Source organism: Leptosomus discolor, chromosome 1, assembly GCF_034619465.1.
Source record: "Leptosomus discolor isolate bLepDis1 chromosome 1, bLepDis1.hap2, whole genome shotgun sequence".
Lineage (NCBI taxonomy): Eukaryota > Metazoa > Chordata > Aves > Leptosomiformes > Leptosomidae > Leptosomus > Leptosomus discolor.
In genome coordinates, this window is record NC_141391.1 from 177,928,171 (window position 1) to 177,952,279 (window position 24,109).

Sequence of the window (24,109 nt, forward strand, 5' to 3'; positions counted from 1 at the left end):
CTAGATTTTTTTTAAACTTTGATGGAAAAACCAAAGCTATTATCTATGGTAAGAAAATGCCACCTAAGACAAATCTAAAATTCTTCTAATTAACTCAAGTAATTAGAAATTGGAAAATCTCCAGTGAACTTCTCATACTCAATCTAAACTTAAAAATAAGCACAGAAGCTAGTGGTGCTCAAAAAGGTGTAAAGAAACAGAACCGACAGTGCCACTGATGACAAGACCATACAGATGTGTTCCTGGCACTATCTACTAAGCAGAGAAGAGAGCTCTACACGTCCCCATATGGCACAGCAATAACCACAGTACCATATGTTTACAGTGCTAAACACTCAACGCACCATGCTTTTAAAGCAACACACTATGCATATCGTAGGGGTTCAGTGTTGTGTAACTAACTCACACACATCATACTGCTCAGTAGTGAACACAGAATAATAACTACATGGTCAGCGCAGCGTACAAGAGTTTGTATGGTACAAACTTCTGGTAGCTTCAGTGAGAAAGGATGTGGAAAATCTGTGACAGGACCCCTCAGCCTCACTTCAGCTCTGGGCCACATCAGTGGGCGGTTTCACAACACTTACACCCACATCACAAAAAGTGCAAAAAACACACTGCCACCTGAAATTCAGCCGAGAAGTAGCAGAGGACCTGCAAATCTGGTTTACCACCTGAGTCAAAAACAAATAGCTGAACAAGTAACCTATCTCACCCAGAGGCAGTTTCCACTGTAACAACTTCCCACTGAGGCATCCTACTTGTGCTCACTTTGAATCACCCTTTGATGATTCCTTGATTGCTTCGAAGCTGACAGCAGAGCTGAGTCAGGGGCTCACTCATTGACTTCAACTGCATTAGCTCAAAATCTGCAAGTCACATTTCCACTGTTATTTGGGCTGTGTAGAGCCCAGTCCTATGCAATGCGAAATGTCTCTCCCCCTTAAACTTCTGGAATCCAGAATGTTCAGCACTTCCAAGGATATGTTATAAAAGTTATATTGCCCAGCTGCCTAGCTGATAACTATATACAAATATATATATATATATATGAAAAAAAATAAAAGGAGCTGTATTTAGAATCAACACAGCCACTGTGAGAGATTATTTAGTAGGAAGAAGATTATTTAGTTGGAAGAGTCTGAAACTGTTTGAATGTACTAAGTTTGCCTTTGAATCAGTAAACTGGTTAGTGAATTAACAAGTGGGGGAATTGTCTGTCTTTGAAATGTATTGCCCATTATGTCAAAGCCATGAATATCGTAACTAGAATGATTTCTAGTGTATAGAGAGGTAAAATATAAAATCAAATCCAGAAAAAATGAGAAAATTCACTGCATTTTACGCTACCTTGTGTTGGTTTTATATAGTCTTTTTATTCTCTGATTTAAAAAACAAAAGTATATTCTAACATGTAATTGAATTGCTAATATATTTGTTTATTTGATTTCTACATTCTCACCCAGAATACTTATATGTAATTTTTTTACTGCAAAAGGTTGTTGAAAACAGCATCTGATTCTCTTCACAAGCACAGAGATAATTGTGTTAGGTTCAAATTAACCATGATATGATAATATCTGTTAAAAATTATAACCATTCCTCTTAAAAAAAATTATGCAAAGAAGGTAAGTTCTTCTTGCTAAGGTCTGTGAGCATATTAATTTAAATTTCCTATAATCTAAATATTTGATAGGAAAATTTTTCTTAAAGATTTAAGGCGAAATCTTGAATGCAGCCTAAAGCTTTTGATGAGCATCTAGATTTTCAATAAAAGGTTAAGTATCCAAGAATGGGATCCAAGAAATTTCACGTGAGTAGTCGGTGACTGGAGAGAATACACACTTGAGTACGTAAAAAATTCTGCCTTGAAGTCACCCTATTCTAGGCTGAAAGAAGAGTCCTTTTTGGATTCACATGCTTCAACCTTCTTCAGTAAGTAGGCTAATCTGCCCTTCCTCATAACGATCTGGGCAGAGCTTGCCCTTTTTCTTTAAAATCTGAATGCTGGAAGTGGACATGCTACTAGTCCTACTCCTCCTATATCCTAACATGTTTAATACATTATTCTTCCACCTTAGCCAGAGAAGGATGAAGCATATCTTTCTGGGGGGTATCCCAGAAATCCCCAGATTAATCCCCAAGCTGTAGACCAGATTTGGGGCAGATCTTTTTATCACTGTATTTGCAATTGTATCAGCATGTGGCAAGGAACCCAAAAGTCTCTGGGCTGCTGAAAGAAAGGAGGATGGACACGAGAGATGAGTAGTGGTCATGGCCATCACATAGAGATGGAAAAGATGATCCTTTGATCTTAGATTTCAGGTGCCTTTAAGAGGTCACAAGACAGTATCTTGATTGACAGTGATGTAAAGCGTGGTAAAGAAACATAGAAAGATGACAGATTAACTAGCTGAATTTTAAGTTAAGACACTGCACAAAACAAAAGTAATTGTGAAAACTTCAACCCAGAGCTTCTTAAACATACAGAGCCTCCCAGGGTCAAATAATATGAACGACTAACATCTATTCCATGGTCATTCGCATCAACAAAACCACTTTAAATACTAAAATGTGAAGTCTGAGAAGTGAAGAAGATTATATTTGTATATATACAAATACATATGCACACGTAAAAAAAAGCACACAGACAGACACATGCACGTGTAAAATGATGTATTTTGGAAGTAATTAGAGAACTGGTCACAGACATTGACAAAAAAAGTATAGCCAGTGATTTTCTGTGGGGCAATGTCCCTGTTTTAAAAGAATCTTTATTAAGGTTTTTGGGAAATCTCAGCAAGATTTATCTGTTTTAAGCCATATATTTTAGAGTTCTACTCTGCACAGTCAAACAAAATATGAGAACTCACTTGTCATGTGAAGTGACATCAAATACCCGTTCTGAACTTTATATACTGTGCTTTGGTCCTGAATATAACGAAAAAAATACTGACTATAGTGTTCTAACACCCAAGGTAACCTTTCTGTTACTATGAGAATAGTTTAATTTTGCATGCTTACCCTGGAAAAAAACAGAACACATAAAGTGGAAACAGCCCTATACTGTGTGTAAATCCTTTCTGCCCATTCCCATATGCTCTCCAGAGACAAGAGAGAATTGCCTTAGGGAGGAAAATGCAGCATAAAATAGCTAGAGCTAACAAAGAAAGAAGTTGACATAAGCCATAAAAAAAAAAAAAAAAAAATTATTTGTGTTATATCCGGGTCACCTAGTAACTGAGACAATGCCAGCTATTTAAAAACAGTACCAGAGTAATGTAACTGCAGTTTCGAATTGTCCATCCAGCATGTTCGTGCTACACAGTTCCCCAGAATTAAACAATCAGATCTTTGAAAATGCAACAACACAAAAGTGATGCTGGTTCATCTTTACCTGTCACTGCTGAGGATTAAGATGGAAAAAAAGACCAGGAAGGCAGGAGATTTCAGATTATATTGACAGATTAAAAAAGTCCAGGAACAATCATATTACCATTATTTCTCTATCCTTTTTGAATCTCTGCCTATCCAGAAGTTAAAACTGCCCTCTCTTCTTAACAGGGTTTGAGAGGAAAGGTTGAAAAATAAAACACCTGCCCATATGGCTTACCACATGTCTTAAAAATCTCTATTCTCCTGTAATGGGTCTGCCTGAGATGCAGCCCTCACCATGCTGTGCAGCGGTAGCTCGATAACACACCAGTGTTTTGACTACTGCTGAGCAGGGCTCACACAGCACCAAGGCTGTTTCCCCAACATTTCCCCAGCAGGCTGGGGGTAGGTACAAACTTGGGAGGGGATATAGCCAGGACAGCTGACCCAGACTGACCAAAGGGATATCCCATACCACATGACGTCTGCTCAGCAATATAAGCTGGGGAAAACAGGAAGAAGGGGGGGACATTCATTTTGCGTTTGTCATCCAGAGCAGCCGCTACGCGTACCACAGCCCTGCTTCCCAGGAAGTGGCTGGACATCACCTGCTGATGGGAAGTAGAGAATCAGATCTTTTGGTTTGCTTTTGCTTCCGCGTGCATGGCTTTTGCTTCATTAAACTGTCTTTATCTGACCCATGTGCCTGTTGTTACATTTTCTCTCCCCTGTCCAGCTGAGGGGGTGAGAGTGACAGAGTGGTTTTGGTGGGTACCTGGCATCTGGCCAGGACCAAACCACCACATCTCCATATTTCCTGAAACCTTTCTTTTTGTGGCTCGGTATTTTCACCAGTGATCCACAAAACCAATGAATAAATATAGAATCCTCCTACCTGAAGTTCCCAAATATCGAGGCCTGAGGGGATATGTAGTAAATAGTGACAAGGAAAAATCACTTTGAGTTGGATTGATTGGAAAGAAGTCCAGTTAGCGGTAAGTACGCATGGATGTGCTGCCATTTAGTGTGACCTCAATGGGTTGGAGAAATGGGCCGAGAGGAACCTAATAAGGTTCATCAATGGGACATGCAAAGCCCTGCACCTGCGAAGGAATAACCCCAGGCACCAGCACAAGCCTGAGGGCTGACCAGCTGCAAAGCAGCTTTACAGAAAAGGTCTTGGGTGTCCTGGTGGACAAGATGACCACGAGCCAGCCACGTGCCCTTGCAGCAAAGGTGGCAAACAGCCTCCTGGGCTGCATTAGGAAGTGTTCCCAGAAAGCTGAGGGGGGTGATCATTCCTCTTTATTCACAACTGGTGAGGCCACACCTGAAGTACTATGTCCAGTTCTGAGCTCCTTTCTGCAAGAGACATGGAGAGACCCCAACAAAGGGCCACTAAGATGTTTAAGGGACTGGTGTATCTGTCCTGTGAGGAAAGGCTGAGAGATCTGGGGCTCTTCAACCTGAAAAGAATGCGTCTAAGGGGGATCCTGTCAATGTGTGTAAATACCTGATGGAGGGGGGAGTAAAGAGGGCAGAGCCAAGCTTTTCTCAGTGGTAGCCAGTGACGAGAGGCAATGGGCACAAATTGAAACAGGAAAACTCATTTAAACATAATATAACACTTTATTTTACTGTAAGGGTTGTCAACACTGGAGTAGGTTGTGTAATTTCCATTCTTAGAGGTACCCAAGACCCAACTGGACACAGTCCTGAGCAAGCTACTGTAGCTGACTTTCCTTTGAGCATGGGGTTTGGACTGGATGATCTTCCTGCCTCAGCTGTTTGGTGATTCTTTGATTCTATGAAGTGAATAGAAATCTGGTCATTAGGATCTTTAGACGAAGCAGACAAAGGAATACCAAAATCGTCTGGATGAAAGTTAAAGCTAGATACAGTCAGATCAAAACTGAATCACGTCCCTATTTCAGTTGTGACGAGATGACAGACTATGTTATACACACAGCCAAGGGAAGAAAACGCAGTCATCTTTTCTGGCCAGGCTATTTCTGATGGGCTTCTGCTCAGCATGAGGAGCAAACAGAGCACTTCAATCAATAAAAGATAGCCCTCTGCCTCTCCCCCTGCAAGTCATGAATCCACAGGTGAAATTCACTGAGTGTAATTAAAAGATGCAAATTAAAAATAGCATTTATGGTTCATTAAAAATCACTTATGTGAACATCTAAGCCTGAATGTGGCCAAATATCCTCTGATTCCCATTTTGTTCTCAACTTCCTTATCTGTAATGTTTTAATGACATGGGGTAAGATCAGAAGAAGAAACACGAGCATCAGCTTTCTTCAGCTTCACCTCCAAATCTTGGTGGATCTGGCTTTTGCGGAAGTCTGAGAGAACAGCTATACCAGTTGTGAGTTGTCTGCTCCACACGGGCCATACAGCCAAAATAGCCCATTGTAGTGCATTTTTTTTTCAGCTCACTCATTTGGCAGCTGGGGTATTTCTACACTATACTGCTGCAGTAAGTAACACTGAAACTTTCTCTGGTTTTAGAGTCCTTCAGAGAACTATATGAATTGGAGGTAGTTAGTTACATTTATATTTGTTGGCTGACACTTTGCTTTTACTTATTCCTTGTGGTAATGTGGCTGATTAAATACAGGGTCAGAGCCTCAACTGCTATAAATCAGTGTGGCTGAAGTGATCTAGCTCAGGATTTCTGGCCAGAACACCAAGAGTCCTGAAGTCATACTTTTCTTTGACATATTACACCAATGTAGCCACTGAATTCAGTGAACTTACCTCTTATTTATTGCATTGTAACACCAGAATTTGCTCTATTATTTATAAAAAAATTGTTTCACATTGATGGATCCCATATGTGATGAAAAGTTGGTTTTCCTGCTGGGGAAAAAAAAAAAAAAAGAAGACAAAGAATGTTTGTGCATAACACATGCAGCTGTATGCAATATACTGGCTATTAACAAAGCTTTTCAATTGGTCAATTAATTCTACCATTAACAAATAAAATATAAAAAAAAATGAAGAGAGGAGTAAAAAAATTGCAAGGATATATTTTTATAAATGTAATCTGTATCTTGTAAATAATTGGGAACGATAATGTGTTTCGCACAGTGTTGGCCTTTTTTTCCAGTGTGTTAATGACCTCCTTAAATTATCACCTTCAGCTTTGCCACCAGCCTTTAAGTACACTGAGTCATTAATGACTCGGAACTACTGTGTTAATAGAATATTCACACATTTTAAATAACCCGAACAGGCACTAAACAAAAGTAAACGTTGTCATGCTTGAAACCGATATTACTTTAACGAGAAACCAACAAGTAGTTTGAGGCAGGCGTTTTGCATTTCTAGCTTGGCAATGATCAAGTTTCAATCTAAAAATAAGCCAGGAATCATTCTCCATGGACCCCTACACCCCAGCCTATACTAGGCAGTGAGACCCAGGGGCATCTGACTGCCTTGCAGGAGGAGGGGCTCATGGCATCATCCCTGTAAAGGGGCGGTGAGACTCAGCCTGAGCGAGGGGCACTGGAAGCAGTCTGCAGAAAAGGGCAGCACAGCAGGCAGATGCAGGGAGCCTGCGGAGCCAGGCAGCTACATGTAAGGCATGAAGGTACATGAAATAGCATCATACCTTTCTAGGTGTGGGTTTAAGGGGTTAACTGTTTTGGCATACAGCTTATATTATGTACTTGCTGTCTGCAACTAACATAGTTGAAAATGAGGTGCGCTGCAACCTCTGTGAATACTGTGTGGATACTCAACCCTAAAACCGTAAACCTAAGCCTGCCTCCATATCTCCTTTCCCATCATTATCACCTACCGTACATGCCAGTTTGCCTCTTCCCTTATGAAAACTACCCCTTGCTTGTAACAACAGGTTAAAAATTTAATTGATGGCACAGTCCAAACTTTAACACCAGTGTTATATAGGAACCAAATTTAAGACATTTGAAAAGCAACCCTCTGATGTGTTATTTTTACCTAATTGATATTCTGCACGATTTATTCTGGATTAGATTAGCTGCTTGATCTTGAACAGAATATCAGCAAATGATCCTGAAGTTGTGGCCAGGAAAAGGGACCAAAAAAAAAAAAAGGATTTGACGAGAATAGGAATTGGAATACAACTCTAACATATCCACTAAGCTAAACCCAGTTTGCTGTAAGAAGTAATCAGTTTGTTGTACATTTAAAAAAAAAAAAAAAAAAAGAGAAGAAAAATTGAAAAGCTGTGGGGAGGACTTTGAAAGAAACTTCACTGTAGTTGCTGATATTTATTCTGATTTCTCTGAACTAAACATTCAACCAGAAAATGGTAGCAGACTTGGTGTCGATATTTCTGCGAATACCAAATTGTGTGACATATTAGTTCTGAGTAAGATAGATGAGATATTTGCTGAGAGATAGCATTTAAAATTAAGGACCAGAAGTGATTATTTTTCCTAATTGAAAAAATGCTATGAAGCTTATTACAACCAAATGGTACACCAGGATTAACTGATCCAAATAATCAAGAGGTAATCATATAGAAAAGAAGTGGTATGTGAAAATATAATTTTAATTGTGGTCTGCTCTCCTTGAATTAGTTGATAGTAAAAGTTTTTGATACATTCATTTTGTGTACAATACTTTAAATTTTCTCTCACTGGGAGATGGTGCCTGGTGCCTATTATCTAAATCTTCTCGTTACTTCCCAAAACATATAACTGATGAACAAAACTTTTTAAGCTGTTCAGTCAGAATATGAAGAAGTGTTTTAAAATATGCCTTAAAAAAAAACATTCAGCATGAGCTGCCATCATCTCCTCCATAAAATTTTCTATCTAGCCTCAAATGAAGGGGTTTTTCATCATTTTTTTGAGTTCCGCATGTACCCTGTATGCTCCACAGGTCACGCTTCTCAATGACACCGTCACCCTGGGACAAGGCTGAAAAACACCAGCAGAAGAGAAATTGAATCCATGTTTATTCACCTCCACAATGTCTAATACTACTAGAGTAGCACAGGGCATGTTGCTGTATCTGAGAATATAACACAAGACTTCGCAAATTTGAGGTGTCCTCAGGAGGTTTTCCCTGTGCTTTGTTCTGAGATGTGCTGACACTCTTCTGCCATAAGAGCAGCATGTGCACCTGCTAGAGCCCTGGGGAAGAGACATGTCAGCTTGCATCATGGGTTACCTTTGTGCTGCTGTGAACTGTGAGTGAACTCTGACACTGATATAAATGTTACTAAAATATTAACAGTGTATTATTTATATTAACATATTACTATATTGATATATACTAAAATATTACTATATCAATATTATATATTATAATATATCAGCTTCAGTCTAAAGTCTGTGATGCTGTAAGTGAGCATTATCATACAAGAAAATATATATACTGGCCCAGATGTATTGAAGGAGGTGGGAAAAGCAGGAAGAAATAACCATCAGAGGAAAAGAAACACCTTACTCAGCTCTGTGGAAAGGAATTTTGAGCTGCCAAACTCAAACGACTATTGAAAATAGCCACGTAAATATCAAGGATATATAAGATTTTTAGTCCTACTCAATCAATATCTTGCAATTACGAGGTTTAGTCTAACTAGATAGGCTGCCTAGATGTTGGTTATGATTTATTTTGCTTACATTTAGTTACTTTGATTTTCTCTCCATTTTCCACTACTTGTGTTAAATAAACTCTGATTTATTTAATCTAATTGTAATTGGTTCCTGTTTAATAAAGAACATCCATTGGCAGGAGATTACTGAGAGAGGAGAGCTGGTCTAGGACTGTGGGAGAGTCTGGCTGTGGACAGCGGGTACCAGGGGAAGGCAGCTGGCTGAGCCAACAGGGAGCTGCCAGGGTGGGCTGGGGGGAGAAAGGAAAACCCCAGAGGTCAGGGAAGAAAACAGACACAGAGTAGCAGAGTTCTTTGTCCATAAACTGATGGGATGAAAAATTCAGACCTCAGATGAGTTCAGTACATAGCTAGGACTGAATTTGACCCCAGCTCTAAGCAGATCCTGTCACAAAACACAAACGGAAGGAAACATACCTTTGACATCACATTAAAAAAAAGAAACCAAATCTACTCACTGGCTTTGAGTATTTTATCACACGTTAAATGTTGCAAAGATTCACACGCTGATGCTACTTCTCAGGGCTGCTGCAAACTATTACTAGGATAAATCAGTATGGCTGTTAGGTGAAAAGGAAGCATAAGCCTTGATTATAAGCACTAAGCCCCACACTTTCATGGAACAAGGGTTTTGAAAGTGTTTTGCCTAAACACTGATTTTGCAGTGTAATTCTTTTTCTCTCGTTTTGCTCCTCTGTTCTGGAGTGTCTCTGCAATCACCACAATTTTCACAGTAGAACCTTGCAGAAACAGGAGCCCTTTTTCCAGATTTAGGCTTCAGTGTGCTTCAGTGAGTAAATGAGGCCCTGACCGTATTAATTGCATTCACTGGGAAGCTCAACATGCTACCAATGTCTCTGTAATTATTCAGTATGCTGAGTGTTATCATAGCAGCCATGTGGATCCATTATCATTTTGCTCCTCTAAATGCTGCTGATCTAACCATTAGCATAGCTGCAACTCATGCTTCCAAGGAATAAGAAAAATAATAGAGTTTAATCCTTGTCTCTTTTTCAATTTTTCATGCTCCCTATCCATAGGCTGTTTCTCTCATCACCATTTACTGGCTTGTGCATGAGCTTCTATGCCTAAGTTAATTTTTATGATTTATACATGATTTGTATAAAAAATTAAAACCCCAGATAGAAGAAAAATACAGTCAAATTACCTTGAAAATACTATTTGTCTGCAAAAAGATCTCTTCCATTTGGGCACATTTGCAAAGTAGTATTAATGTTTTGTGGTTTGTAAAGATTACACAGGCAGGCAAAGAAACAAGCCCAAACAAAGGAGAAAAACTGAGAAAAAGTGTTGGACAGAGGTTTTTAAGCTATGCATAGATAGCTTACCAGTTCTTCATTTTGTTTACTCCTTGTTCACAGGGCCTGATTAGTCCCTGACTCACATTATGTGGGTTCAGTTACTGACAGCTGCAATGACTAGCATTTCTCAGCCAGAAGACTAGTGAATAGCAAAAATAATCCTTTGCCTGTATGGTCATCCTTGTTAGCATTGCTAGTAGAAGTACCAAAAAAACCCACGTCTAAATGTTTCGAAAAAGGGAATAACAAGTCATGAAAATTGAAGTGATTGATGTGCTCACAAACACTGCTTTGCAGTATTCATGAAATTCTATTCAGATCCATTTTCTTTACTTAGCATCACTTTGTAGCTACATTTTTAATGAGGTGAGTTTTATGCTTGAATCTTTTGTGTCAAAAAATATTTCAATTAATCTTAATAGTTCCTCTAAGAACTAATTTGAAGTTATTCTCACCCAGCCATATTGCTACAGAAACACCAAAGACAGAACTCCAAAGACACTGTCTATGCAGGTTTGCCAGAAATCCCCTTTTGTCACTCACTGTTCAGAAACAGCTACAAAAGTAATCAGAACTAAGAATTGCTGAGGGTCAGCCTTTCCATTTGATCAAAGATTTTGCAGTGTGAGGGCCAAAATTTCTGCTGGTGTAAACAGTCATAAATCATTGATTTGGCTTTGATGATTACTGTCAAACTTATCCAAATTATCCAACTCCAGCAGGTACAATACAAATGTGCACAAAAAATCAAAAATCACTGCTACATGAAACTGCAAGCAGAATTGAAACTGAACTTCTGCTTTTGAACTGGGAGATCTAGTGAGGCTACATATAGTGCATATATATATACAGAAAGAGAGCACATACGGACTATAATGCATCTTCTATCTATACATCCATTTACCCTCTTATTTTGTTGAAATTATCTTTTTTTTCAGGTTACTGAGGCAAAACATCTTCCCCAATATACCCTTCCTAAAAACAGCAGTCATTGTAAAGAGGAAAATTACAGAGAATTAAGACTGCTCATTGCTGCTTTTAAAGGAATTATTAACAGCGGTAAATTAATGAAGAAAAAAAAAAGAAATATTATTCTTGGCTAAGAACTGTCTCCTGTTTAACATTCTTTACTCTTAAAAGAGGGAGTTATTCTGAAACGAGCACTCCTTTTAATGTAGCAACTCAACCCTTAAATATCCGCACTGCAGAATCTTTTTTCTTTTGCTCTTTTTGAGAAACGCTGAAAAAGAGACCTCAATAGGACATTCATTCCTTTCCTCTCTTCTACCATTTTATCTTCTGGTCTATCTTATTTTATACATACTTCTTTGATGAACTTCAACTTGAGCAATACACGATATAGATCTATTTCTGATAGCACTATGAGGACAAAAGTCCCAATTTTAATTGAAGCTCAACCAAGCCTCCTGCCTGGAATACCTGATAGTTAAAACCATTGCTGTTTTTATTTTCTCTTTGGGAAGCATACTGGGTTTTAAGGACACTGATCCTTTCCTGTTTACTCAGATTATTCACAGCCTGTTATCCCACCAGGTAAATTACGTTTGTTTAAACTGGAACTGAAAATTCTGAGTTGAATTGGCAAAGGACATAAAGGACTTCTACAGGTCTATCAGCAGCAAAAGGAAGATGAGGGGAAACATAGACTTGCTGCTAAATGGAGCTGGGGACCTGCAACAAGGGGCATATGCCTGATGGGGATAGTGAGTAAAGAAGATGACGCCAGGCTCTTGTCAGTGGTACCCAGTGACAGGACAAGAGGCAATGGGCACAAACTGAAACACAGGAAATTTCATTTAAAGATTAGAAGAATTTTATTCACTTTGAGGGCAGTTAAGCAATTGAACAGGTTTCCCAGAAAGGCTGTGAAGTTTCCATCCTTGGAGATAATCAAATACAAGCTGGAAACAGTCCGGAGCAACCTGCTGTAGCTGATCCTGCTTTGAGCAGAGCATCAGATTGGATGATCTCCAGCCTCAGCTGATGTGTGATTTGGTGAGGTGGTTGTCTCTCTGCTCAGGCATTAGGAGAGGTTGTTGGAGTGATCCATTATGTAGGTCAAACAAAACTATTTAGGTTCATTAAATCCCACCTTTACTGACTGTCTTTTACATTGAGCAGAGCTGGACTCTGGTGGCACAGGTGAAATCAAAGAGCTACCAGCAGTAATACCAGCCTCACTGTTTGCAAAATAAACCATTCATAGCTGTCTGTATGTCAAAGGGAACATAGCCTAATTGAACAGAGCTGATTGAAGCTGCTAGGCAGTCAATGGTTTTCCTCTAGTGAGAAAAATTGCAGAGGAGTTGAGATCCTGGTTGGTAGGATGAACTGAAAGAGGCAGGACTCTACTTTTATGCAGCAGCTCAAAACCAGGTTATAATCTATGCTGGAAGAAATAATCCTGCTTTTAGAGAGAGATAAGATATATGATCTATCAGGAATTTTTCATCTCCAGATCCTTCATTCTTGGATAGATAACGTACTATCTATCTTGGATAGATATAGTCAAGGGTAGTCAGGCAAAAAAAAAAAATGTAGAAAACAATGCATTTTCCTAAAAGCTGTCTTTAAGCTGTATTAAAAGAAAATAGATAAATATCTTAAAATATCTTTCTGAGTGAAGCTTATATGGCACATTTGCCTCAGGCTGTGTGTGATAGTGGCTAAATTGCCTTCTTTCTCATTTAAGTGGCACAAAAGTAAGAGCACGAATGATTATTCAGTACAAAAGCAGAAAAAGAAGTGATTTTAATATGCTTCATCACACCTCACGACCGATCTCTATAGATGTGCAAGTGGTCTTGAACTGATGAGAAAGAACATGACTGCTACATTAATCATTTGGAGACATACACTAATTTATAAATGCTTCTCTCCCCTTCAGCTTTCTGACAAGTTTGAGTTTTGCAAATAGAATGGAAAGGGGAACTAAGTGTAAGAAGCAAGATACAAGGAATGTTTTTATTAAATGAATTTTAAAAGAAACATTTCCACACCCACAGCTTTTCTTTTACATTCCCTCTGCCTATTTTTCTTACATCTTTAAAGGTGTATTTTAAAAGGTATTTATCATCCTGGTAGTTAAGCTTCTTTCCTTTCAATGCCCTCTTGTCTGTCACTAAAATTTACAGTCTTGATGATACTTTCTGCGGCTGGATTACAGAGATCATTCGGTTTCTTTCTTTCCCTGATGTCAACTCAGAAATGAGGAAATGCGATTAAAGGCTGCCCTTCCTTTTCACCATTCTATCCCCTTTTTCAGTCAGGTAAATGTGAAATTAAAAAGCTATCTGTTCATTACATCAGTTCTGCAGGTTGAGACAGTGAGGCAGAGGCTTTTCATGCATTTATATATTGCTTTAACTGGTATGAATACAAGGGAAGTGTTGAAGAGTTTTAGACCAGAATTGCCTAAGTGTGTTCTTGACACACCTGTGCTGATCCACCTGGAGAGCAGATCTACTGGCCTGGTTCCACACCTGCTGGAGATGAATCCACCTTTTGGTGTCTCAGTTGTGCCAGATTGCCTTCCTGCCCACATTGCATTCACACTATGGAGCTTTGCTGCTTCTAATTGAATCTTTCTTGATTCACAAGGATCTCTGTGAGTCCCTCTTCCCAGGCACTGCCCCAGGACCGTTGCAGCAGGGGACAGCCACCTCCTAGCTGTGCCGTGCTCCCACTTGCACCCATGCTGGCTCTTCCACTCGGCTGCAGCAACAGTGGCTAAGACACCCTGCCTCTCTCTTGGTTTCAGGCTGGCAATGCTGCTCAGCAACAGCCAACATCTGAAAGCTAAGAAATAGTCTGAAAAAAATGAGAAGATGGTTTTCGTACTTCCTTCTGTGCAAAATCATAGTGATGAGGAAGTAATGAAAAGGCAAACATGGAAGAAAGTTATGGAAGAGGTAGGAAGAAGGGGAGACACAGGTTAGGAAAGGCAGAAATATGGAAGCTTTGAGGGAAACAAAGATACGGAGAAAAAGAGCTACAGAAAGATGGGGAACAGAAATTTAAAGGTTTCAGTTCTTTTAACCTGAAGACAAACATTTCTGTGAAAATGTTTCACATCTTGCTAGGGAAATTTGGAGCTTCACTGGAGATCTTAAAAAGTCACCCAAACACGGGCAAGTTTGATCTCCTGACATTGTTATGAGTCAGGAATCCTCAGCAACAGCTGTGCAGCTGGAATGGTGAAAGTAAAGTCCAGGTAAAATATTCAGACTACAGCAGCTTTTAGGGTTAAATGAAGTTCTCAATCCAGAGCCTTGACTGTAAATAAACTTCATTGACCTCAGAAGAATAGATTTTGGTTTATACTTCTAGCCCTGGAATCAATATCTGGAATTACTCTTGAACATATATGTAGTCTTTCCCTCTGTTTTTCTAGTAGTCTTTCAAGGCTGTGATGTTTGGATAAAAATAGAAATGCTCTTTTGGGAACACATCCAAACTCTTCTCTGGAGGGTTTGTCACAGAGACAAATATGCTTTCAGTGGTCTTCTTCCAGTTCATGAATGGTGCTGCTTAGAGTTTTTTCTGAACTGAAGTATTTGCCAAAAAAATCTCCATATGTATTCAGTTCTATCCTCCACCTCCCTGAACAAGAAATTTTGTCCATTTTTTTGTTTAGCTACATCCTCCCTCAAAAAAAAAAAAAAAGGAATTCAATTAAATTTAATTTAATGGTTCAAATTGAGCTGAAACCAAACAAAATTAAAAAGAACAGGATTTCTAATTTATGCCTAGAAACAACAAAGAACGAAAACAAAACAAAAAATCCTAAGAAAACTCATGATTTTCCCAGCTCTACCTTTAAGCCTCATCTCAGAAATGTTACACACTGTGTTTGCACTCTGAACAAATCTATACCGTGCTCAAGTTCTGAATGTTACCATATGGTTTCAGCAACTGCTTTGATTCCTGAGCACGGTGTACTGAGAATTCCCCACTGGACGGGTGGCATGATTTCCCACCTAGGAATGTCATTCAGCGATTTCAAAGCCTTGCCATGTACAATGTCATTAACAGGAGGAATGGCATGAATCAACACCATTACAATGAACCTTGTGAGCTGAGCTCCAGAGGGGCTTGTTTCACAAAAGCTGAATTTCCAGCAAACCACACACTGCATCCCTAATGTATATCAAGCAATGTAAAGATAAAAATAATAAAGAAATGGCTGGATGTTTTAAGTTTAGTAGAACAATATTACAAACACATTGAATAAAGCTATTCTTTCTAAAAAGCCGATAATAGATGGCATCAGGTTTTCTCATTTCCATTCATTTTTACGGAAAATGTTGGTAATTTTCCTATTGCATGGTGTTTCCAGTATCAAATCAAAGATCCATGATTAGCTTGTTGCTGCAGGAAAAGCCAGCATTTGTTTCTGTGATTGCAGTAACACCTAGAGATGTCAAAGATGTACAAACACAATACTATCACTTAGTAATGTCCAGCTCAAACATTCCTTATATGACTGCAATTTCTTTCACAGATTGGTTTGGGTTGGAAAGTACCTTACAGACCATCTAGTTCCAACTCCCCCGCCATGGGCAGGGACACCTCCCACTAGACCAGGTTGCTCAAAGCCCCATCCAGCCTGGCCTTGAACACTGCCAGGGAGGGGGCAGCCACAACTTCTCTGGGCAACCTATTCCAGTGTCTCACTGCCCTCACAGTGAAGAACTTCTTCATAACATCTAATCTAAATCTCCCCTCTTTCAGTTTGAAGCCGTTACCCCTTATTCTCTCACTACACTCCCTGGTAAAAAGTCCCTCCCCATCTTTCCTGTAAGCTCCCTTCAAGTACTGGAAGTGTGAAAACTACCAAGTACATGAAATAAGAAGGAACAATAGCTGTGAAAATCAGTTTGTTGATTTAGCTTCCTTTTTTTTTTAGATATTGTAAATGGAAAAATCCATAGTGTAAGTGAAGAAGAAAATTACCAAATCCCTTTTTTGGTAAAAGAAGGGCTTTCTTAGGTGATTTTTGTAGCAGCTAAAGGCCCTGGAAAAAGAGTGTTAGCAATCACTTTTGCCAATACTGTTTGTGATATTGGTCATGGACCACACTGGCAGTGCTCAAGCATTTGTAATATTTGGTACATTTCACTTTAAGCATTTCATATTTCTCCGGTCATTTATGTGACGAGCATGCTACAACATAATCTCTTTAACTCATTTTTTTCTAGTTATTTTTTCTTTAATTTGGTGTTTCAATAGCACCTCAGACACAGTAATGGTGAAATCCAGCAATGCCTCCTTGCAGAACTGTGAGACAGCAGGACTAGGTTTCAGCTAGGAACAGGTACAGATGGTATCGCCATGATAGGATATTTTCTCTGCTCCTCTTTAAATACACCCTCACCTGCATACTGAGATGGTGGGGTGAGGATTCCAGTGAAAAATACAGCTTCACATGTGATCACAACAGATTTCTGACTGCAGTCCCAGGACCAGATGTATGCATGTTTGAAATCATGCATCACAAACAGTTGTTGTTCATTTTGCCTCTTATCAAGAAATGCTGGTGCATTTCTGTAATTTGACTCTGTAATTTCTTTTCAAAATAATCTTCCTTCCTGCAGTGTTTGAATTTCCTCTGCAGACAGGCTGATACTTTATGTGGCTTGTTTGTTTATTTGTTTTTCGCTCTCATTTTAAAATGGCCCCTATTAGTTTTGCATTTGTTGTGAAGTTATGATTCCTTTTTAGATCACTTTATGGTGGTATCATTTTGTGGGTATATTTTCTCTGATTTATGTAGTTGTTGTTTCTTTTGTTTCCTCGTGCTTAATATTCTATGTGTGGATATTATCAGTGGTGCAATCTGTGCCAGTCAAGCACTACACTGAGGGCACAGATAGATGTCAGTCATATAAATTGAATATCTATCTCTATAACATGACAACTGATGAACAACCCAAATTAAGCAAATGACACCGAAAGAAGTGAAGGCAAATTTATTCAAGACAAGCAGTGTTTTGAAATTATTTCAATGATGAAAGTTAAGCTATGAAATAGAAAAAAAAAGTGTGCATGTATTTCATTTTATGCTCATTTTGTACATACATATACATGTGTGTCTGTATATGCATATATGATATTTAAAAAAGAGAGGGTATTATTCCTGGATTACAATGAAATGTTTCTATTTTTGCATTGAATAAATATAATAAAAATACCTCCTAAGTCTGGATGGTTTAGAGTTTGCTGCTGAAATGCTGGTAGGCTTAAAACCAGCAATATTAACACAGGTAATGGATTTCATGCTGTGCTCTGGTACATCAGGAAGAGCTACCTACAGCTATTACCAGTTGAAAGGAAGATAGAAATTCCTATTTTCTAAATAGGAATCCCTAACTTCAGTGAAGCAGGATTCCCAGCTCCACTTGAAAAGGAAGTGCCAAATTCTGCCAAATATGGGGAGAAGTGATTTCAATGGGAATTGCTCAGATTTGGGGAATGAAGGATTAGAATTTGACCCCATCTTAATTAAAAGATTTGATTTTAAAGTAACTGTTGGAGATGAATTGATAGTTCAGCAATTGCTTTATCAACACCATGTAGCCTGCTTTTAAGCCTGTGCTTTCTCCTTTATCACTCTTATTCTGAGTCTGTGATTTGCCTTGCATTAGCTATCTGTCCTTAAGATTTGGTTTGGTTCTTAGGCCAGTACAATCTGACTTTTCAAATGTCAAAGATTTAAAACTTCCAAAGGTTAATGATAATTCTGAATCCCTTTCTAAATATCAAATAAAGTTCCTCGAAGTCAGCTGTGACAAATATTATTCCCTCCTTTTATAGAAGAACCACTTGGAAAGAGGAAAGTTCTTGACAGGAATCATTTGGAGGAAGGAAAAATTTATCAGAGAACAAGAGCAAAGCTGTCAATATCAGGGGAGATAATTTAACCACATATGCAGTCGCATGATAAGAAAGTGAAGTCCATAAAGTGGTAGGCAGTGCTAAACAAGATTTGGGATGTCTCCTGTAACTTTAAATATTTGGATTACATTTAATACAAAGGCAGAACTCCTTCAAGGAGGTGAAAAAAGTTTTTTTTCAGGTGGAAAAGCCCATAGCAGTAAAATCTAGAAAGGAAAAGTCTGCGACATTTATATCTTGGCATGTCTTTTGTAGTCAATTCCCAATCCCTGCAGCAAACCAGGAGCTTTGATTTTTCCAGAGCAACAGATTGCCTTGAATCTGTGTTGGTTTGGGAGGACCCAAACAAGTTATTTCACTAGCTACAGGGTTGTCCTAGGTCACAGTGTAAAATGTGCCAAAAAGAAAAGAAAAGTATTCTATTACCATCTTCAGGAGCTGTTGAGACCAGGTGGGGCGGTGCTCCCTGCCTCCCCCCTCTGCACTATCTTCTGTTAATGGGCACAACAATGCCTTATCGCCTGACCCATCGATAACTCGCTCCTGGACTATCTCCCGTTAATGGCCCATCAAGGAACTGCCTCACGACTCCCCATCCCATTGTGAGATGCTCCGCCCGGGGGGAAGGAGCCAAGCAGTCCATGCCAAATAGAAACTGAGATCTCGAACACCCTAGCAGCCTTCTTCCACTGGATTCCCAGAGGAGCTTTTCCCCCCGCTGGAGTTCCAGAGGACAAGAGCTACCTACCTACCACTGGACCTTCGGAGGAAGACCAGACCCTTTTACAAGATCGCTGCTTCAACAGAACTACATCCATCGCTTCAGGAGGACTGCAGCCATCATCTTATCGGACTGCTACTGCCACCCTAACAGGGTGTCAGGTTGTATTTCTGACTCTGTCAGTGTAAACCAGCGGGTTGTTTGTTTTTCCCTGCCTTGTGTTATATATATATATATATATTAGTAAAGAACTGCTATTCCTATTCCCCATATCTTTGCCTGAAGGCCTGTTAATTTTAAAATTATAATAATTTGGAGGGAAGGGAGTTGCACTTTCCATTTCAAGGGAGGCTCCTGCCTTCCTCCCCAGGCACCTGTCTTTCAAACCAAGACAAGGGTGCCTCTGTTTTCTTGGCTTTCCAGACTCCCTCCTTTTTGGTGAATGCACTATAAGAAGAATCCGAAGGGACCAGGTATTGGGTAGTTCTCAGCTCATCTTCAAGAAGAGCCCTGGGTTGGGACAAAAGCAGAGAGCCATGGGCAGATCTGTAGGCAGATCAGTCAGGCAAAAGCTCAGGTAAACCAATTCCAGGAAATCAATCTTTTGAGGCCTATCACCATTTCAGGTTGTTTAAAGCAGAGCTGGCTTATCCAAAAGCCTTAATTGTAATGACAAATGAAAATAGCAGTAGATGAATCAATACAAACCCTATGCTGTATTTGATGCAAAAGTGTCTTTTATTAGTTTGGGGAGTATGGAAGGAAGCAGTCTTCAGCCTGTAAGTAATTATTGTGACAGTTCTTGTTTCCTATTTTCATTTCTCAACTTTTTATTCATACCCATTTTATAGCCCTATGAAGTTTGATAAAACTGTATTCGGTGCTTTATCTAAATATTGATCAGCATATTATAGGGAAATTACTATGCTTTCTAATTGAACAACAAGAAGTAATATATTAAAAAAAAACCCTTTACATTATGAGTTCTATTTTACTTTGTGACCTGTAATCCATTACTTTTCTAAAATTAATTTGCCTAAATGTGCCAAGTATTTTCATCATTTATCTACAGTTCTACTAGAACCTGATTCAAGTTTTATATATTTTTAGTGTATAAGTAAAATAACAGTAGCAATTACTATACATTATTCTGATTGGAAACAGAGAGGAGGAGAGCTCTGCCTAGTTAAGTGTAATTCAAGCCTGATATAACTCAGAAAATGGACTTGACATTTTTAGTCTAGTAACTAATGTTAGGACTGACTTCATTTTGTCAAAGTCATATTCCTGTTAGTCTCCATCCCACAGCTTTGTTCTTCAATTCTTATTCATGTCTGTGGTTCATTGAGAAAACATCACTCACTCACAAAAAAAATTTGAGTACTCTTAACCTGAACATGTTTTCTTTCCTCCTTCACAGTAAAGGATGGGTGAGAGAAGGTATTCAGAAACACTGAAATACAGTATTACAGCAGTATTTTTCACTGAGCACATATGGCTTAAATATACATTCTTTTATTTTGCTACAATTTGCTGTACCTGAACAAGCTTCTTTCAAGAATATAAGGGATGTGTTTGACTCTAATAAAACCAAATAAATTTCCAAAATATTTTCTTCACTTGAAGCACTGTTTTTCGACCTTGGCTTTATTAGAAGCTCCAAAGAAGAAACGTGAGAATTACCCATCTGCAATATCACTGCTGCGCATAGAAGTCCCTGGAGAATTCAGTGTGTAAGCTGGAGTAACCATTTTCTCATTACCTTTATAGATCCTTTAATTCTGAACTTCTAGTGTAAATGTATGGCATCGGTAAGGTCACTGCTTTATTAAATAGTTCAGTGATGCAATTTAAGCCTACACACAAGCCAGGGCTAACTGCATGAAGAACGTGGTAAGATGTCCTCTGCACATAAATTTGGATTTTTAAATATCTGTGATTTTGACTATTTAAAGCAATAAACTTGTACTATCTATAAGCCACATGAGCAATGGACAAAAAGAAACCTTCTGAAAGATTTTTGCTCCGTGTTTGTTTAAAGAATAAAAAATCTGCTTAGGAAGGCTGGTGCAAACTATTTTAGTAACCTGACCATAAACTGTTTAAATTTAGAATTTTACTACTCTTCTAGGTATTTTCTTTCACATGTAAAAATCATATCAATTGGCTCAATTGCACTTTACAAAGCTTCCTCTGCTCTACTAATACATGTTATAGATAATTTAGAGCAATACTGGGTATATAACTTGTTGTGTGTTTTCTCTTTGGAAACTAATAAGATGGCTTTCTTACCTTACTGTCTTCTCATTTCAGATATGTTTGTTATATTATGCAGCCAATATTTCACTTGAAATCGGAAAGAAAGCAAAACCAGACATTTTAAATACGTGAGTGAAACTGCAGATAGATGTATCACTTGTCTTCCGCATATGGATTGGATAAGCCTTTTAGGTGAATCTAGCATCTTTGGAGTCTCCACAGTGTTGTTACCCACTTTTTGCAGACTTATAAATCTAGAAGCGACCAGAGAAGATCTTCTGGACTGACCTCCTACATATCAGTAGCTGTTGTATTCCAGTGGAGTCTGGCAAACCATGACCTGTGCTGGGTAATGCAGATAGTTCTGAGCAGCATTCCCCTCCTCATACCAAAAGACAGCAGGTCTTCATCTCTTCACCATTTTGTTCCACTGGTTAACCACCCTGACTGTTAAAAATGAGTAGCTTATACCTAATGTGAATTTGTTTTCTAACTGCTAGCCGTTATTTCTTGTTTCTATCTTTCTCTACTAAAAAGCCTTTCATATATTCTTCTCCTGAAGGGACCATATTTAGACTAGTTATGTTGTCTCTCAGTCATTTTCTTGGTTAACTAAGCAGAGTGGGTTCTCTAAGGCATCCTCTCTTATTCATGAACCATTCTTCTGGCACTCTCCTATATAAGTCCAATGTTTCAGCAAACTCAGAAAAGTATTTTCTTGTGAGTGTTTAATTCAGTGAACCAAGCAGTGGACATGAAACCAAAAGGTGGTCCCCAGTCCCACTGATCTTGAGTCCTAACACAAGCCAAGAGAGGGATGCAGAGGCAGAGGGGAAGAGCTAGGAGCCAGTGGGACACCAGAGCCAGCATGACAAACAGTTATCTCAGCACACACAGAGATTAACTGTTGACAAGTTTTTTGTAGGCATCATGGCAAAGGAGAGTTTTAATGAGGGATTTGAAGGAGGATAATGATGTAGCTTCACAGATGTTTACAGGGAGCTTCACCCAAGCATAAGTAATAAGCACTGATAATATTATCTTTGATCGGTGTGGAGGTTTTAAAGTGTCTGAATGAGCTAGCTTGAGTACCCTAGGCAGCAGACAGTCAACAGTGTGATAGTATATCCCTGCAAACACACCCTGCTTCTCCACATAGTTAATTAGCCAAGCTGCAGTACCCAATTGCACTGTTGCCAGTACTTGACAGTGTTACTCAGAGGCAGCAGAGCCACCTCTCTGCATGGCAGTGTGCTGGTGCTGTCCGGATGCTTCCTGAAATGCCTGTAGAGGTTACGGATAGTGAAATATGGTAGGCTTGTTTTATTTACTTTCTTCTGCAGCTAGAGGTTTCTTGATAATACATTGCCTTTTCTGGGTCATATTTAAGAATGGGAAATAGCATATTGATTTTGTCATGCTAGTGATGAAATGTGAACCTGTCAATGTCTATAGTCACTCCATCCAGCAGGCTGATCCTCCATCCCTCTGCCAATGGTAATGTGCTGAAAAAATAGTTTTATTGAAGGAAGATAAAAAAAATATTTTTTACAATTAATCAACATTCAGTCTGGCTGTAACAGTTCAACAGTATGTAATAAAATTGCCTTTTCTTTTACTCAGAAATGTTCTCTTCTGGTCTGAAACTAAGCCATTTTGGCAGCAAGCTCTGGGAAGCTACATAGCCACTATCAGTTCAAGCCAGCATCGAAATCCTAAGAAAATATGATTTTAAACTATCTTGTGGGAATTTCTTTCCATGAAATGTTCTGCATTTTGGATTGGTCTGTATCCAATCTACGTCTTCATGTTCAAATGTCATGGCTCACCACTCACCCTGTCTGCTGGTTGTGAACTATATAAAAATTCAGCCACCGAACAGCACAAAAGTTCAGAAAATTTCACATAAAAGCCTGGGTCCCTTGTTGCAGCTTGGAGTCTTCTCTGATTTCTACATAAAAATATGATATTTCAAAAATGACTGCTGTCCGTGCCATGTCTGAATAGCTTTTTTGAGCTGTTCAGCTATCTCTGAAGACAAGAAGAAATCTTAGGTTTTATTCCGAGAGGGTTACTCTTTGTATTCACATTATTTTCAAACCTGAGCTCAGAGCCTCCTGCGAGCTCCTCAGTCTTGTTACTTCAAGGATGAAGGACTGGATCTAAGCCCACAGTAGGAGAAGAGGCAGAGAGAAGACCCCTACAACAGCTGGTGTACCTCTCTTGTGCAATAGAGAGGCAAAGGAAAGAGCAGCAGCAAAACGTCTTGCTTCTGGGATATCCCTCCCTTCCCTCGCAGCTATTCCAAACAGCACAACCTCTCTTCAAATGGCAGTATCTGTAATATCCATGATTTCCAGAGGCTGGTCAGAAATGGCCAAGAAATGGGCTGTGGCTATACAGCTACTCTCAGAACGTTGCCCACCCTAGGCAACTCTCTGCTTTGCCTATACCTTCAGCCGGCTTTGCCTACATTTGTATGGTATGAAAATGCTGTCATTTGTCCATGTCACTGAATTTTTTATCAGAGCCAGATCCAAGTTTGGGGAGAAAAGAGGAAATACCAGCATTCCCTAATGTGAAAGACTCACTTTAAAGCCTTAAAGTGGAGTTCTGATTTATTAGAAATTGAGGACTGAACCGTCAGTAGAGATTTTCCAAGATAGCAGTGCAGATCTTCCTCCCATATACAGTAGAATTTGTCTCTAGCTTGAAATCCAATGTCTTTTTGCTCAGAGAGAGCACCTTTACCTTTTGGTCTGATACTGAATATTTTTGGCTCCTGGACCTCACCAGCCTACATGGCTCTTGTGAAATGGTGGATTAGAAGGAACAGTTGCAGCAAAAGACAGCCACATGTGGCTTTTCGAGGACAAGACAGTAGCACAGACT